Source organism: Pan troglodytes, chromosome 15 (assembly GCF_028858775.2).
Source record: "Pan troglodytes isolate AG18354 chromosome 15, NHGRI_mPanTro3-v2.0_pri, whole genome shotgun sequence".
In the NCBI taxonomy this organism is placed as follows: Eukaryota; Metazoa; Chordata; class Mammalia; order Primates; family Hominidae; genus Pan; species Pan troglodytes.
In genome coordinates this window covers 74,620,389-74,637,998 of record NC_072413.2, presented here as the reverse complement: position 1 = coordinate 74,637,998, position 17,610 = coordinate 74,620,389, and the positions used below count along the sequence as shown (strand labels likewise).

Below are 17,610 nucleotides of genomic sequence, written 5' to 3'. Positions count from 1 at the left end.
GCAGGTAATCGGAATGAGTCAGGGTGGAGCAGGTGATTGAAAAGGTTGCTTTACGAGGAAGTTAAGTTTAAAAGTAGAAGGCAAAGAATTGAACACACTGACATTGATTCTTTGAAGAGAAATTTAGAACTCATGTCTAACAATCTTCTTATTTATCTTAGTATCCTTGGCACTTAGCACATGGTCTGGTTAATAGTATGTGCTAATAAAGATTTCTTTTAGGGTGATGAGGGGATTAATTGTTGTTGAAAAGTAGTAAACCATACATATCCTCATGCACATGCATATACACAGCTTATTTTCCTTTCAGATTTGTCTTATATTACAGTCTAGTAATTTTCCAAATCTTGGTTTTTTTTTTTTTTTTTTGAGATGGAGTTTCCCTCTGTTACCCAAGATGGAGTGCAGTGGTGCGGTTTCAGCTTACTGCAGCCTCTGCCTCCCAGGTTCAGGAGATTGTCGTGCCTCAGCCTCCGGAATAGCTGATATTACAGGAAAGGGGTCTCAATCCAGACCACAAGAGAGGGTTCTTCAATCACGCACAAGAAAGAATTCAGGGCGAGTCCACAGTGCAAAGCAAAAGTGAGTTTATTAAGAAAGTAAAATGGTGAAAGTGTTACAGGAAAGGAGTCCCAATCTACATCCCAAGAAAGGGTTCTTGGATCTCGCACAAGAAAGAATTCAGGGTGAGTCTGCAGTGCGAAGTGAAAGCAAGTTTATTAAGAAAGTAAAGGAATAAAAGAATGGCTACTCCATAGACAGAGCAGGCCCGAGGGCTGCTGGTTGCCCATTTTTATGATTATTTCTTGATGATATGCTAAACAAGGGGTGGATTGTTCATGCCTCCCCTTTTTAGACAATACAAGGTAACTTCCTGATGTTGCCATGGCATTTGTAAACTGTCATGGTGCTGATGGGAGTGTAGCAGTGAGGACATACAGAGGTCACTCTCGTGGCCATTTTGGTTTGGTGGGTTTTGGCCGGCTCCTTTACTGCAAACTGTATTATCAGCAAGGTCTGTATGGACCTCTATTTTGTGCTGACCTCCTATCTCATCCTGTGACTTAGAATGCCTTACCCATCTGGGAATGCAGCCCAATAGGTTTCAGCCTTATTTTACCCAGCTCCTATTCAAGATGGAGTTGCTCTGGTTCACACACCTCTGACCAAAGAACAGCTACTCCATAGACAGAGTAGGGCATTCCTGAAAGTAAGAGGAGGAACACGTCCACCCTAGGTACAATGCTTGTATATATAGGATAAAAAAGATCCTGGGGAGATGTGCTCTGCTACAAGGGTTTGTGATAGAGGATTAATTTTCTTAATGACAGTATTTTGCAAGAATCGATGTTATCATATCTTTAAAGCAAAATTAGGAATGTCTTTGTTCCCAAGGTATCAGAATATTAGGATACTCTCAAGTCTGAGTCTGTTTAGTAAACATGATCAATTTGTTCCTTTAACTGTAAGCATCTAGAGTCTAGGAATACCTAACTTTCTGGGAATGCGGCTCAGCAAGTCCCAGTCTCATTTTCCTAGCCCTCACTCAAGATGGAGTCGCTGTGGTTCAAACACCTCTAACATTAGGATTACAGGCCTCCATCACCACACCCAGCTAATTTTATATTTTTAGTAGAGATGGGGTTTCACCATGTTGGTCAGGCTGGTCTCTAACTCCTGACCTCAAGTGATCCGCCCACGTTGGCCTCCCAAAGTGCTGGGATTACAGGTATGAGCCACCATGCCTGGCCTCAACTCTTGTTTTTATCCTAATATTTTCTTAAATTCAGAGTTTTCTGGTGTGTGTGTGTGTGTGTGTGTGCACGTGTGTGTGTGTATACACCTGCATGCATGCACACAAAGGCTGAGGAAAGGAGATTGGAGGGGATGAGTGGGGAGAGTGTACAGAGGAAAAGGAGAAGGTGTAGATATTCAAAAGCAAATAATCCCGTTTTCCAGAGTAAAAGCCAGTCTTAGCAAAGCCGGGGTGTAGGTAATGTTAAACAGACCCTTGGAATTCCCCTCAGTTTGTTTTTTGGTCCCTTCCTGCCGCCTACTCTATCTAGCCCTGCTCCCCACCCCCACCTCTCTTGTCTTGTATCTCACTCTCAAAAGACTGACATGTAAATTTCTTTTTAGATGTCAGTTGAGACCTAATGTACTCCTCCCTCATGGACATTTTCTTTTCAACAGGGGACCCCCTAAGGTGGAAAAGCTTGTAAAACTCAAGAAACACAACTCCAAAGTGCTATTTTAGGCACTGTAACAGATTGATGCAGAAAAAAAAAAAAAGATTTCACTGAAAAGTGTCTCCGTTTCTGGTTTTTCTTTTTCTTTCTTTCTTTTTTTGGGACATAGCCTCACTTTTGTCGCCCAAGCTAGAGTGCAATGGTGCAATCTTGGCTCACTGCAACCTCCGCCTCCTGGCTTTAAGCCATTCTCCTGCCTCAGCCTCCTAAGTAATTGGGATTACAGGCGCCCGCCACTATGCCCGGTTATTTTCCTTTCCTTTCTTTTTTTTTTTTTTTCCTTTTTTTTGTATTTTTAGTGGTGATGGGGTTTCACCATGTTGGCCAGGCTGGTCTTGAACTCCTGACCTCAGGTGATCCCTCCCACCTCGGCCTCCCAAAGTGCTGTCATTACAGGCGTGAGCCACCGCGCCTGGCCCATTTCTGGATTTTCTTGGAGATTGGATGCTATGGCCTCACTGTGCCCATCTTCCTATATGGCAACAATTGCATGGTGCTGGGAAGCAGCCACTCTTAATTTTTTTGGTTTGTTTTTCATTTTTTATTTTTATTTTAGTTTTTTGAGACATGGTCTCCCTCTGTTTCTCAGGCTGGTCCTTTAAACAGGCTGTCATTCTGAAGCTCTTCCCGGTCCCTGTGACTCGCTTCATTCAAATGTATCATCTGTCTGTTGGAGTTGGTGAGGCCTTGCTCTACAGCATGCATGAAGTGTAGGAGGGATGAAAAAGGAGAAAGTGCATCCAAGAGAGCTCTGTGCCATGCAAGAAGCTCTTACAGATTTTCTTAAGGAGACTTGTAATTAAAAAACAACTTCAGTGATTCACTGATTGCTGTACACTGTTGAAAGGGATCACAGAAGATTGCTTGTGGGTGTGGTAATAAAGATGTTAATGGTGATGATGGTGGTGATGATGATGTGTTGATGGTGAAGGCTGTCCTTGCATTGCTATAAAGAAATCCCTGAGACTGGATTATTTATAAGAAAAGAGGTTTAATTGGCTCACGGTCCTGCAGGCTATACAGGAAGCATAGTGCTGGCATCCACTTCTGGGGAGGCCTCAGGAAGCTTTCAAATATGGTGGAAGTCTCATGGTGAAAGCAGGAGTGAGAGACAGAGCAAGAGAGTGAGAGAATGAGACACCACACACTTTTAAACAACCAGATCTCAGGAGAACTCACTCACTACCTGGCAGACAGCACCAGAGAAATGGCGCTAAACCATTCATGAGAAATTCACCCCCATAGTCCAGTCACCTCCCACCAGGCCCCACCTGCAATACGGGGGGTTACAATTCAACATGAGATTTGGGAAGAGACACAGATACATATTCCAAACTATATCAGTGGTGATGATGATGATGCTGGTGATGAGGATGGTGTAATGATGAGAATGATGATGACGATGGCTGTGATGATGATGACAGCTACATCCAGTACCAGGCTCTGTGATGGGCACTTTAGATGCTTCGTCTCTAGTCGTTAGAACAACCTTGGCCGGGCGCGGTGGCTCACGCCTGTAATCCCAGCACTTTGGGAGGCCGAGGCAGGCGGATCACAAGGTCAGGAGATCGAGACCATCCTGGCTAACACGGTGAAACCCCGTCTCTACTAAAAATACAAAAAATTAGCCGGGCGTGGTAGCGGGCGCCTGTAGTCCCAGCTACTCGGGAGGCTGAGGCAGGAGAATGGCGTGAACCCGGGAGGCGGAGCTTGCAGTGAGCCGAGATCGCGCCACTGCACTCCAGCCTGGGCGACTGAGCGAGACTCTGTCTCAAAAAAAAAAAAAAAAAAAAAAAAAAAAGAACAACCTTACAAAGTAGGTGGAATTATTACCATTTTACAGTAGAGAAAATTGAGGATCCAGGGAGTTACGTACGTCAAGAGCCCCACACTTGGGAGGTCTCCAGACACACTTTTACAGTCACATAATTCCTCTATCGATAAGAATTTTTTTGAGCATGCATGTGCCTCCTTTTCCGTCTATTTATCCATAAAGCATAAATTAGTACCGTGACTGTTAGTTAATATCTCAAGACACAGAATGTGCCCAGGGCAAAGTTTACTGTGAATAATAGTGGATGTAAATCCACATTTCAAATAGACTTCTTGATAATTTTTTACTCTTTTTGGGGGGAGTGGGTGGCAATTGCTTGTCAGATGTGATTAGATCAACATTATTTTTACCTCATCAGATGGCTGACAAAGAGCTTGTAGTGGGAGTGGGAGAAGTTTCAGCTCCGTCATTTTTCATGTCAACTTGCAGTTTGAGCTACAATTTCTAATTGTCCTCTTTGTGAGGGCAATTCAGTTAAAACTAGATAATACTGCCTGTAAATTCACTTAACCAGCCAAAGATAACTGCAATTGGCCAACATGCCAGCGCAGGTACTGCAGCTCGCTCTTTAAGGCCCCTCCCTTGCTCCTTACCCCAAGTCTCAGTGGCCCTGGGACAATGAGAGACAAACTTAATTTCCTTCTTTTTGTTTAGATTTGACAAGTGGTGAATAGTTCTAAAAGCTTCCAGGGGGCCGGGTGCAGTGGCTCACACCTGTAATCCCAGTACTTTGGGAGGCTGAAGTGGGCAGATCACAAGGTTAGGAGTTCGAGACCATCCTGATCAACATGGGGAAACCCCATCTCTACTAAAAATATAAAAAAATTAGCCAGGCATGGTGGCACATGCCTGTAATCCTAGCCAGGCTGAGGCAGGAGAATTGCTTGAACCGGGGAGGCGGAGGTTGTAGTGAGCTGAGATTGCACCACTGCACTCCAGCCTGGGTGACAGAGCAAGACTCCATCTCGGGGAAAAAAAAAGGCTTCCAGCATTCCAGTGCATCATCTTGTGCCCCCTTTTTTGAGGCCCATGGCGGTGGTCCTAAGATCCAAACACAGGGCATTTTCTCTCTCTCTCTTCCCCCACTCCCTTTCTCTCCCCACCACCCTAAGACCTGTGCTCCTACCATGGTAGACTGCCTTGGTGTCAGTTTTGGTTTTCATTAGAGCAAAAATGTTTGGAACCAGGAGTTAAGGCCCACCTTATCGCTTTTGTCTTTCTTTCTCTTCCTTTTCATATTTTGTTCCCTGCCAAAAGAAATATGCTGGCTTTGAATTTGAAAAAATAAAAAAATAAATAAGTACATAAATAAAAGCCCTTCAGTGGAATAGAAAATGTAAAGCTTTTAGGTCTTTTTTTCTAGAAATATCTGCATGTTGCTTGACTTCCTCCCCTCCCATCTCCCTGATTCTGAGGGGTTCAATAGATCAATAGATGTTTGTAGAGTAAATGAAGGAGGAAAGAAGAAATGAAGGAGTGTGTTGGGGATGCCTGAGATGGTTAAGAGAAAGAGGAAAATTGAGAAATGATGGGATGGCAGGACTTGGAGAGAGAATTGGGGGCTTCAGAAGTCCTCAAGCACCTACCTTTGAGAATTAAATGACATCTAACCTTGGTCAGCATTTGGAAGGACACTTTTTGTTCAAAAAAGAAAAACGGTACAGTACACTGTGATAAGACCATTTCCTTTCTCACAGCGTCTCCTTTAATGTCAGGTCTGAAATATGAAGTCATTAGGGGATATTAAAACAGTGCTGACAAACTAATTAACAAAAGACATTACGCCGGATGGGCTCAATTTATCCTTTTTAATGGTTCTTATAAATGGGTGCCGCCAATTAAAATTAATAAAGATTTACCAGCGATTGCCCGGTGTACATTGCTAAGAAGCGCCGCTGAAGGTCGGCTTAAAGTCAGCTTTGTCAAAGCTGCAAGTTCAGCTCCTGAGCAGCAAGCCCCACACAGTCCCTGGCTTTTTTGTTTCCCCCTAGCTGTTTCTCCTTCAGCTCCCTCCTCTCGACTTTCTATCCTTGGCTCTGAGTTGTTTGCCCACCATCTCTTCTACCCCACTGTCAGCTCAGCTCCATCCTAGGCTGACTGAGATGCTCAAAAATGAAATACATAAAGGAAAGAATAAAACACTCCTCCCAGTCTCACAGTAGCTGGTCCGATTTGTCACAATTTGCATTATGGCATTTCTGCTGTTACTTATGGAAAGTGCCTTCTGGGTTTGTTTAGCAGAGCCCATTTCTTGAGATCCACCCAGGCTGGCTTATCCTAAAACGTTCTTGGTGTCCGCAGATTCCTGAGAGATCCAACAGGATGGGTGCGTGGTCGTGAAAATGCTGTCTTGAGGGTTGTCCCAAAGCTGGAATGTGCTTTAAGTGGGTGGGGGTTTGGAGAGAGTGGTGGTGGCCGTTATTCAGGGAACGTTCTGGTCATTCTCCTTTTTATCAAGTGAAGATTTCTTTTATGATGCATTAGACAGTTCCTAATTGATCTCTGTCATAATGCAAGGGATACCTGTGATGTCCATGCAGACTGGACCACTGTTCTAAAGCTCCCTCCCTCTTCTTTCTGAACACTTCTCCAGCTCAGGGCTGAGCAGCTGCTCTGCTAGAACTCTTCCTACCCCTAGATCCAAGCTGCTTCTATCCCACAGTTAGGCCGGCCTTGGCTCTGCTCAACATCAGCCTCAAGGGTGAGTTCTTTATAACCAGCATTCAAGGAGTGAGGCCAGGTGAGCTCCTGAAAAATACCTTCTTTGTCTTTCCTGTAAACAGGGTTAAGTTCTTACCTCCTCACATCTGGATATGGTGGTCGTAGCAAGGGTAGGGGATGAGATAAAGTGGGAGGCTCCAAAGAAGTGAAATCTTAGAGGCACTTATCCAGGGGCCACTCGTACAGCTGTCACTGGCTGCATGAGGGAGTAAAGATTCCACCTCTCTGTTCAAGCCTGGGAGGAGCCTGTGTTTGAGGGTAAGTGATAGTAAGGGAATTCCTTTAAGGCAAAAGCCAACAGGTTGGAGTCACAGGAGCCTGAAGTGTGGTTCCCAGTGCTGCCAGAATGTGATCTGAAGGATACCAAATGGTCCCTTCTTCCTATGGGCTGGTCCCATGCCCCTTGGCTTGAAGTTCTCAGGGTAGGAATCACTTGAAGGTTGCATGCCAGGTGCTGATCTTGGCTCTAGAAAACCTCATTTAATGCTGCTTCCCTGGTTCTCGCTGAGCTCCAGGAACTCAGGTGAGTTTGTTAGATAAGCCATGTGACACCTGGTACCTTAAAGGCCTGAGGAACAGGACAGGCATGCCAACAGGGTACAAGTGGGTCAAGAGGAAGTGTGAGCCTTCTCAGCTTGAGAGGGCAAAGGAGCTAAAACCTGACTTTTCCACTTGACAAATTACCCAGTATCTGCCTTTTCCTTGTGTGCCTTTGATGTGGGATTCTGCATATAAGCTCCCTGAAAAGAGGAAGCAATCAGGACAACCAGGCAGGCACTTGGATGCAACTTCTTGAGTGAGGTCTGATGCTGGCACTACAGTCTCCAGCAGGTCTGTGTCACACACTCCTGTTTCAAATGGTGCCCTGGGTATCTGCTGCCATTGGACATCGTCTTACCTCATAGGCTTCCTGGGAGAAGGCCGCATTTGGAATCATCCAAGGCAGGCACCGTGGAAAAACCACTGCGTGTAGAGTCAACCAGACTAGGCACCTACCACATTCGGCTGTGTGCCATTGGAGACAGCCATGTATAATGCCAAGCACATGATTACATTAAGTGCATATTGGTTCTTTTCCTAGGTTTTTTCCATGGAGAGGGTGACTTATGTGTTAACTTGACTGGGCCCCAAGGTACCCAGATGATGGCCAAATGTTACTCTGGTTTATCTGTGAGGGTGTTTTTGGATGAGATTAATGTTGGAATCTGTAGACGGAGTAAAGCAGATTGTCCTCCTCAGTGTGGGGGCTTCATTCAATCAGTTGAAGTCCTGAGAAGAACAAAAAGGTGGCCCTCCCACAGTGAGAATTATCCTGTTCAACAGCATTTCGGACTTGTCAGCCTCCATAATCATGTGAGCTAATGCCTTAGAGTAAAACAGCCTGTCTGTCTGTCTGTCTCTGTCTGTCTGTCTGTCTGTCTGTCTGTCTATCTATCTATCTATCTATCTATCTATCTATCTATCAATCATCTATCTTTCTATCTATCTATCTGTCTATTGCCTACTGTTTCTGTTTCTCTGGAGTACTCTGTTATGTCTGCATTTCTGTCACCATCTGTTGACAATATGGGGTTAATATTGCCCTGATTCTCAGACTGTGTGGTTGGAGGGAAGTGACATTCTTGTCAAGTCAAATGGCTTTGTTAAAATAATCTCAGAAAAGCTGGGTGTGTCCTGTAATCCCAGCACTTTGGGAGGTCAAGGTGGGTAGATCACTTGAGGTCAGGAGTTCGAGACCAGCCTGGCCAACATGGTGAAACCCCATCTCTACTAAAAATACAAAAATTGGCTGGGCATGGTGGCAGGCGCCTGTAATCCCAGCTACTCAGGAGACTGAGGCAGGAGAATCGCTTGAACCCAGGAGGCGGAGGTTGCAGTGAGCTGAGATCACGCCACTGTACTCCAGTCTAGGTGACAAGAGTGAAACTCCATCTCAAAAAAAAACAAAAACAGACCCTAATTTTTCAGTGTCTCCAAAAAGGAGAGAACCAGGAAGACTTGGACTTACTTTAAAAATCAGAAAAATCATAGCACAATGGAATATATTTGTTCCAGGTCATTCTGAGTCATAGAAACTGGAGCTGGACAGGCTCCTGAAAGCAAGGGTTGGACCACAGGACAAGGAGAGACAGCTCTCACAGAAAGGGCAGGGTAGGTTCATTCTCACCTTGGAGGGGCTCCAGGTAGAGCGGACTCCAGCTACTTTCTCTATTACCCCTTCCCCATTTCCCACCTAATTTTCAAATCTTCATGGAAATGTGGAAACGGGCAAGGTAGGCAGTCCCACAGCTAAGCTCCTCTGAAGGCCATGGGGAAACCGTCCGTGGGCAATGAATTCACTGGAAATGTGACCTCCAGAGAACCTGACTGGGAGGCATTAGCCACACTCTTAATCGTGCATTTTATTGTTTCCTTTCTAGCATTGTACAGCAAGTCACTTGTGTGACAGTACATTAGGGACGACAGCAAGTTAGAATAAATAGACTCTGTTCCCTCACAGAGCCTCCTCTATCAGAAACCAGGATGCAAATGCCTTCTGAAGGCCAGAGGGGTAAAGAGTCCCTGAAGTGGACTGAAGAGATAAATTCAAAAGGAAAGAGTGTTCCAAGGAATGGCTTCGGTCCGACCAGTCTTAAACAGCAAGATATAGACATGCGAGTTAAAAATTAAAATGTTTCCCATTATAATCTTTTAGTTTTAATATCAGGGACTAATTTAATTTTAACTGATCCCTCCTCCCCACTACTGACTTGTCAAATGTGATTTTAGGGTTTAATGTGAGATGACCGTCATCAGGAAGGGGTAAGAGGGGCAGTTGAAAGATCACTGGACTTAGAACCACAAGATGCCTTGGCGTTCTGTCGTTCCTCAACTGCTGGCAGGGTCACTTTGGATAAGTAACCCCACTTCTCTGTGTTCCGATTGCTTCAGCTTTCTGTGGTCAGTTAGGAATCACACCCCCACTTACCACAAAAAAGACTCAAATGGGACTATGTACCCAAAAGCAATGTGTACATAAATGTGAGGAGTTAGTAGATCCCCCTTAAGGATTTCTGATCATGAGGGGAAATGGAGTGAGACTGGGGATGTGTCCTTAGCTGGAGAAATAAGATAGCATTTATTATACTTTAGTAGTTAACAATCTTGTACGTTGGACACTTTTATCTTCTTTATACAAACGAGAAAATAAAAGTTTAATAAAGTCAAGAATTGCGCATGGTCACACAACAAGGGAGTACTAATACTTAGACCCAAGCTCATGTCTTCTGACTGCATAGCTCTTGCCCTTTCTACCATGCTAAGCTGGCTTTAATCAGTGTCCCAGAATTATCCAGTCAGCACTCTAAAGCTCAGCCCCTTCTCAGGAATTGTGATAATGAGACAGTAGAGACAAACAAATTGAGGGCCCCAGCATCTATTGCCTATTTATAGCCCTGTGGACTTATGTGAGGCAAACTGTCATATATTTGTTGTAAATTCATCCATCCATCCATCCATCATCTAGGGTTCTTTAATATGATAGAAAAATAATAGGATTTGAGGCTGGGCGTGGTGGCTCATGCCAGTATCCAGCACTTTGGGAGTTCGAGACCAGCCTGAGCAACGTGGCAAAACCCTGTCTCTATAAAAAAAACAAAAAACAAAAATTAGTTGGGCGTGATTGCTTGAGCCTGAAAGGCAAGGCTGCAGGGAACTATGATTGTACCACTGCAAAACTCCAGCCTGGGTGACAGAGCAAGACCCTGTCGCAAAAAAATAAAAATAAAAATAAAAAATAAATTAAAAAAAAGGATGTGGAGTCAGAGGAAGAACTGGATTTCAGTCTCCATTGCAGACTTTCTTCCACCTGCATCAGAAACATTTGTTAAGTATGCAAATTCCCAAACCTACTGAATCAGATTCTCCAGAGCTAGAACCTAGTAATCTGTTTATTTTACAATCTCTCTAGGTAACTCTGAGAATTACTGCTGAAGGCCTTATCCCAACTTCTGGTAGGTTTCAGGCTGCTCGAAGAATATACATCAAACATTACCCTGGTTTGGGGTGAGGGACTATGTTATGGGCTCTGTCCTAGAGATTGAGTTATCCTTGACTCTCTGTGAAGTGGGGCTCTCTGGTGCTCCCTTTTCTTCCATTCTTTTTGCCTCCAATTCTGGCTTTTTCCCTAAGCAGGGAACAATCTTCCCTGATTTGGTGACACTCAAGGTTGATCCTGCTCTGGGGTATTCTTCTCTCCCCTTCTACACTGAAACATGGCGCATTCTAGAATCCTAGAGCACTGAGGAACCCTGGAGATTAAAAGTTAGCTCTTCAGATTAAAACCCTGGAGATTAAAACTGTCTATGCTCTTTCTATTATATAAAGCTTCCTTGCATATAGATAGAGTTTAAATGCTTGAATATATGAGTCAGTGACTGAATACTTCTCCCAGGCTATTCCAGGCTCAAAATATTTGCCTAGGACAAGCTCTTCATGATCACTGGGAAACTAGACATCTATAAGACAAATTTTAATCATTCTCATTTACTATAACAGTAACTGTGGATACTAGCATCATTTATTGAGCATCTATGTGCCAGGTGCTATATTAGATGCTTTACAGACATCATCTTTTTTTTTTTGAGATGGACTCTCACTCTGTCACCCAGGCTGGAGTGCAGTGGCGCAATCTCAGCTCACTGCAACCTCTGCCTCCCGGGTTCAAGTGATTCTCCTGCCTCAGCCTCCTGAGTAGCTGGAACTACAGGTGTGTGCCACCATGCCTGGCTAATTTTTGTATTTTTAGTAGAGACAGGGTTTCACCATGTTGGCCAGGCTGGTCTTGAACTCCCAACCTCAGGTGATCCACCTACCTCGGCTTCCCAAAGTGCTGGGATTACAGGCGTGAGCCACCATGCCCAGCCTACACACGTCATCTTACAACATCCTTACAAAAGTCTGGCAAAGTACGTGTTTTTAATCTTTAGTGTATGGATGAAGAAACTGAGGCTTAGAAAACCAGGCTGACTTGTTCAGGGTCACAACTAGGGAGTGGCAGAGCCAGATATGTGTGTCCAAAGCCCATGGTTTTTTTTGGGGGGGGACTATCCTAGGGAGTTCTTTATGGCCTAACTATCACTGTGGCAGGTCTCCCAGGAATTTTGTGGACAGCTTGAATCATTGAAACTGCCTGGTCTTAGCCTACACGGAAGCCTTGGGAAATAGTGAGAATTCTCACCAAAACAGGAGCAGCTTTGGGTGCAGTTGTCATAATTTCAAAGAGAGTAGGCTCATATTTGGGCAGACTCTGCTGCTCTAAGTCAAAAGAGGAATAGGATGGAGACCTCTTAGCCCATAGACCACTGGATCTACTTGAAGAAAATGCATATGGTGGAAAGAATGAAATCTTATATTTATTTAGCGCTTAATACATTACAAAACACTTCCACATATATGCTCCAAATTTATGTCTCAACACACATGCTCCAATAGCAGGTAGGTTGGAGGAGGGCATTATAATTTTCTGTAATTGTTTAGATGAGGACATGGAGACTCAGAAATGATTAGTAAATTTTCAAGGTAATGTAACTAGTGAGTGGCTGAACCAGGATGAAAACACAATTCTCCAGATCTCACACCTACCAACAGTGCTTTTCAAAACTTTAATGTGTAAACATATCACTTGGAGATCTTGTTTAAATGCAGATTTCGATTTAGGAGGCCTAGGATGGGGCCAGAGATTTTGCATTTTTCTTTCTTTCTTTCTTTTTTTTTTTTTTTTTTTTGAGACACGGTCTTGTTCTGTCACCCAGGCTGGAGTTCAGTGGTGCAATTTCGGTTCACCTCAACGTCTGCCTCCCAGGTTTAAGCAATTCTCGTACCTCAGCCTTCCTAGTAGCTGGGACTACAGGCACACACCACCACACCCAGCTAATATTTATATTTTTAGTAGAGATGGGGTTTCACCATGTTGGACAGGCTGGTCTCGAACTCCTAACCTCAGGTGATCTACCTGCCTTGGCCTCCCAAAGTGTTGGGATTACAGGTGTGAGCCACTGCACCCGGGCAGATTTTGCATTTCTAAGAAACTCTCAGATGATGCCAATGCTGCTGGCCCACAGACCACACTTTAAGCAGTGAAGTTCTAGACTATGGTGCCTTGGTCTGGGCACTGATCATCCCCATCAGGCTGAAAATCCTCACCAGGTCACACTTCTTCAAGGCCCCTCCTTGCTTTTTCCTTTGTCATCTTGTGTGGGGGCTTCTTTTTCAGTAGGGTAGAGTTGGGAGCTTCATGAAAAAGAATTATGAAAGGAAAAGAGATTCAATGTCTTGTTTGATGACATTTCTTTTTCTGAAAAATGGAAATGAAATAATATACTACCTTTTAAGTTCCTTTTAGGGTCATGAAGATAAGAAATACAAGTCAGTAAATCACATAAAAAGTGCCCAGCTGAGGACAAACCAGCAGCATTCTGGCCTCGATACTCCTTTGAGTTTTCTATCAGAAAAGTGTACATTTTGAAGTAATGAAAATACACTGGGAACTTTATTGGAGGAAAGGGCACTTACCTCTAATGAATGAGCCTCCATCTCATCCCCAAGTCACCTGTGGATCAATTTAGATTCAATTAACATTTATTGAACATCTACTATAAAAATAACAATAGCCAGTAGCTAATGAGGGTTTCTTATGTGCCTGGCTCAGTTTCAAACACTTTTGTGTTCATTTAATCTTGCTATCCACCCTTAATGTATGTAACTGGCCCAAAGTCGCACAGATAATAGATGGCAGAGCATGAATTCAAATCCAGTCCTCTCCCCTACTGACTCTACCTGCTTAACTCTGTGTGTACCTCCACTTCTGGGATGAACTGGGAGTATTCAGAGAAACATGCAACATTGAACAGGAATGCAAGTAATTTGGCCACTATAGGGCTGGTGCTTTACAAACAATATCCCACTCAATTCTTACAACAACACTTTGAGGTAGGAGGAGTCTCCCATTTTAGAGATGAGGAAATGGGAGAGTGATCTAATAACCTTCCCCAAGTCTCACAGTTAGCAAGTGACATAGCCAAGCCTAAAACTCAGGAGTTTCTGACTCCAAAGCACATACTTCTCTCATTAGCCCTTGAGGGCTTTATTACCAGCTTGTCTAGGTCTATTTGTGTTGCTATATAGTAGGAATACCTGAGGCTGGGTAATTTATTAAAAAAAGAATTTATTTGGCTCACAGTTCTGGTGTCTAAAAGATTGGGTATCTGGTGAAAGCCTCAGGCTGCTTCCACTCATGACAGCAGGTGAAGGGGAGCTGGCATGTGCAGAGATCACATGGTGAGAGAGGAAGCAAGAGAGAGAGGGGAGGCGCTAGGCTCTTTTCAGCAACCAGCTCCCACAAGAACGAACAGAGTGAGAACTCACTTATCCCCCACCCAGGGAGGGCATTAATCTATTCATGAAGGATTAACCCCTGTGACCAAAATGGCTCCCGTTAGGCCCCATCTCCAACACTGTGGATCAGATTTCAGCACGATATTTGGAGGAGACAAACATCCAAACTACACCACAGCCATACGCAACAGCAGTGTGACATTCTTTACAGGGATGGAGTCTTCAAGAATTTGTCCTCTCAGGGCACACTCCTGCTCACAGCCCCACATGCTAGATGAACCAGATGTTTCACCTGCCTGAGGGAGGGGCTGTGTGACCTTCCCAGCCCCTGATGAGGGACCCAGATGTTTGCACCAGGACTTTAGTTTCTGGGTCTTAGAAGAGGTGGGTGACAGCAGTTGCACAATCATATTCTCCATCCCCTATTAACAAAAGTTTGTTTGTGAAATTGTGAACTCTATGTGTTTTGTTTTTCTTTTCTCCGAGACAGAGTCTCGCTGTCACCCAGGCTGGAGTGCAGTGGTGCAATCTTGGCTCAGTGCAAGCTCTGTCTCCCAGGTTCATGCCATTCTCCTGCCCCAGCCTCCCGAGTAGCTGGGACTACAGGCGCCCGCCACCATGCTCGGCTGTTCTTTTTGTATTTTTTTAGTAGAGACGGGGTTTCACCATGTTAGCCAGGATGGTCTCGATCTCCTGACCTTGTGATCCGCCTGCCTCAGCCTCCCAAAGTGCTGGGATTACAGGCGTGAGCCACCGCGCCCGGCCGTGAACTCTATGTGTTCTATGTGTATCCATTGATGATCATTTTTAGCGAGCAGTGTCAACAACTGTGTAGTCAATGACTGTGGGATCCCAACACAGCGAAGGTGGGACCCAACTGGCCCTCGGATTTCTGGAATTCGTTGCTGTTACTATTTAGGATCCTCTATGACTTGTTCTTTTTTTCTGCAAAAGATCAAATGGAGGCTGTTAATTAAGGCTGTTGCTTAACTAAGATGACAAAGTAAGCCCTTGGGAGGCAGGGCCATTTTACCCTTTGGGCAGGGATAATGATCAAGAGACTTATCTGGTAAGCACAGACCCTGACCAATTAAAATGGATACCAGAGGTAAACAAAAAGTACAATTATACTAGGGTGCACCAGCTGACCATTTGCTCTGTCTTTGGGTTCAGAGTTTTACAAGGTCCTATGAAAATGCCTAAGACTCAACAAAACAAAAGGAAATATGAATGTTAATAATGTTTTAATTAAATGTCTCTAAATCACAACATGTCAACTAGCTAATTGCAACTAAACTCTTAAGTAGTTAGGTATAAATTTGACTTAATGTAGGATAAGTGAGTCTTTGAATATGGTTGCTAGGCAGTGGAGTGGGGTGAGAATGCCTCGGGCTTGCAAAGACCCACAATCTGCCACGGAGGAGGGTCGAATGATTAAACAGTCACTCTCGAGTCAAAGCTCTCCTTTGGAATTCTGTTCTGCTTCTTCTGTTTTTCTTCTGCATTGGTCCCCTTGCTGTTATCAGCTGGTAAGTAAATTCCCCATTTTCTGAATAGGGATGAGGGTACGTCAGTGGGGGTTGTAAGAGGGACACTGGACTACAGTGAGAGATCTGGCTTCCTTCCCTGGATCAATCGATTTCTTCTCTGGATCATTTATGCTGCACGTGTTTTCTGAGCCATGCTCTGAGCTAGACCCTGGTGATATCACTAACCAACTGTGTGGCCAGACAGGTTATTTGACCTATTTAGACGTCAGTTTCTCCACCTGTAAGATGAGGGACTAGATGGTATTTCTGATTCTTCTTAGCTGATGTTGCCCAGAACTAGAATTCACGTAGGGGGCTATAGTGGAAACCACTGCACATTCTTATATTTTCAGGAAAGCAGATCACTCTTTGTATGGACAGCTGGGCCCAGGTCCTTAAGAGCTGCAGACCCAGGGACTGGGCCTAAGGATTTCCATTTGAGGGTAGTGGGCTGGTGAGGGCTCATTGCTTTGCCTCTGCCAAGAGACTGCCACATCTTGCCTGATCAGGGGCCCTTTTCCCTTGGGAAGGCACCTCCTCGGTCGCAGGGGGATGAGGGCTGATGCTAAGGAAGGAGAAGTGTGGCACTGGGAGCCCGGCCTAACACAGCCATCCTGACTGTATCAGGAAATGGCCAGTGGGGAGTAGGGTGTGGCAGGACCTAAAGCGAACATTTATAATTTGAGAATCCTGGGAAGCCTTTCCTGAGGCTTATGAAACATGTGAAATTAACCTTTTTTTTTTCTTTTTTTTGAGAGAGAGTCTTGCTTTGTTGCCCAGGGTGTAGGGTACAGTGGTGCAATCTTCACTCAGCAACTTCTGCCTCCTGGGTTCAAGTGATTCTTGTGCCTCAGCCTCTGGAGTAGCTGGGACTGCAGCCTCATACCACCATGCTTGGCTAATTTTTGTATTTTTAGTAGAGAAAAGATTTTACCATGTTGGCCAGGCTGGTCTTGAACTCCTGATTCCAGGTGATCCACTGGCCTAGGCCTCCCAAAGTGCTGGGATTACAGGCATGAGCCAACACACCCATCCTGAAATAGGTGAAATTAACTTTAATCATATATTTTTTGTAACTCAATATATCCAAATAATTATCATTTCAACTTGTAATCATATAAAATTATTGAAATATTTTTACATTCTTTACTTTTTCAAATGAAGTCTTTGAAATGTAGCTTGTATTTTATGTCTATGGTAAATCTCCATCCTGAGTAGCCGCATTTCAAGGGCCCAGTAGCCACAAGTAGCTTGTAGCCATCATCTTGGATAGGGCAGCTCTAAAGAATCCTTGGGGAAGCTTCAGGAAGGCTGTGAACACCTTGAAATTGGTGGCAAGTTTTTGTTTCTATGTGCATTGTGTGTGTGTGGGTGGGTGGGTGTGTGTAGCTTTATTAGATTTTCAAAGGCATCAGTGACCCCCCAAGGATTAAGATCCACTGATTGAATGGAAAAATTTCAAATTTCTCAGTGCCAAATCTTGTGATATCCCAAACTTGACCTTGCTGTGCTGGGTGGGGTACCCTGTTCACCAATTTCCAATACTCCTGGCTGGCTCTGAGTATGGAGTATGTACTTTGTGTACGAACACAGGGGTTTTCTAACCCCTGTGTATGTGGGTCAGAAAACACGGTTTCCAGAAGAATGGGAGGGACATCCCAGGAGTTACTGGAATGCAAGGAAAGCCATCGCAGGCGAGAGGGGACATTTCTTGCCATTGGCAGACCAATATCATTCCTAGAATCTGTTTTTTTTTTTTTTTTTTGACAAGGTCTCACTCTGTCACCTAGGCTGGAGTGCAGTGGCACGATCTTGGCTCACTGCAACCTCTGCCTCCTGGGCTTAAGTGATCTTGCCGCCTGGGCCTCCCAAGTAGCTAGGACTACAGGCTCACGCCACCATG

The 17,610-nt window shown here is 44.5% G+C and overlaps 1 long non-coding RNA gene across 2 annotated transcripts in view; it reads left to right on the top strand.

Moving 5' to 3' along the window:
* The window catches only part of LOC129136992 (uncharacterized), a 49,092-nt gene that overhangs the window by 26,510 nt on the left and 4,972 nt on the right, over positions 1-17,610 (top strand). The window contains exon 1 of one of the 2 annotated variants that reach the window (XR_008539054.2): positions 6,241-6,823. The exons of the other annotated variant lie outside the window; for it this stretch is intronic. This is a non-coding gene — a long non-coding RNA (uncharacterized LOC129136992). Of the gene's footprint in view, positions 1-6,240; positions 6,824-17,610 lie in introns of those variants that run through there. 2 annotated transcript variants of the gene reach the window in all.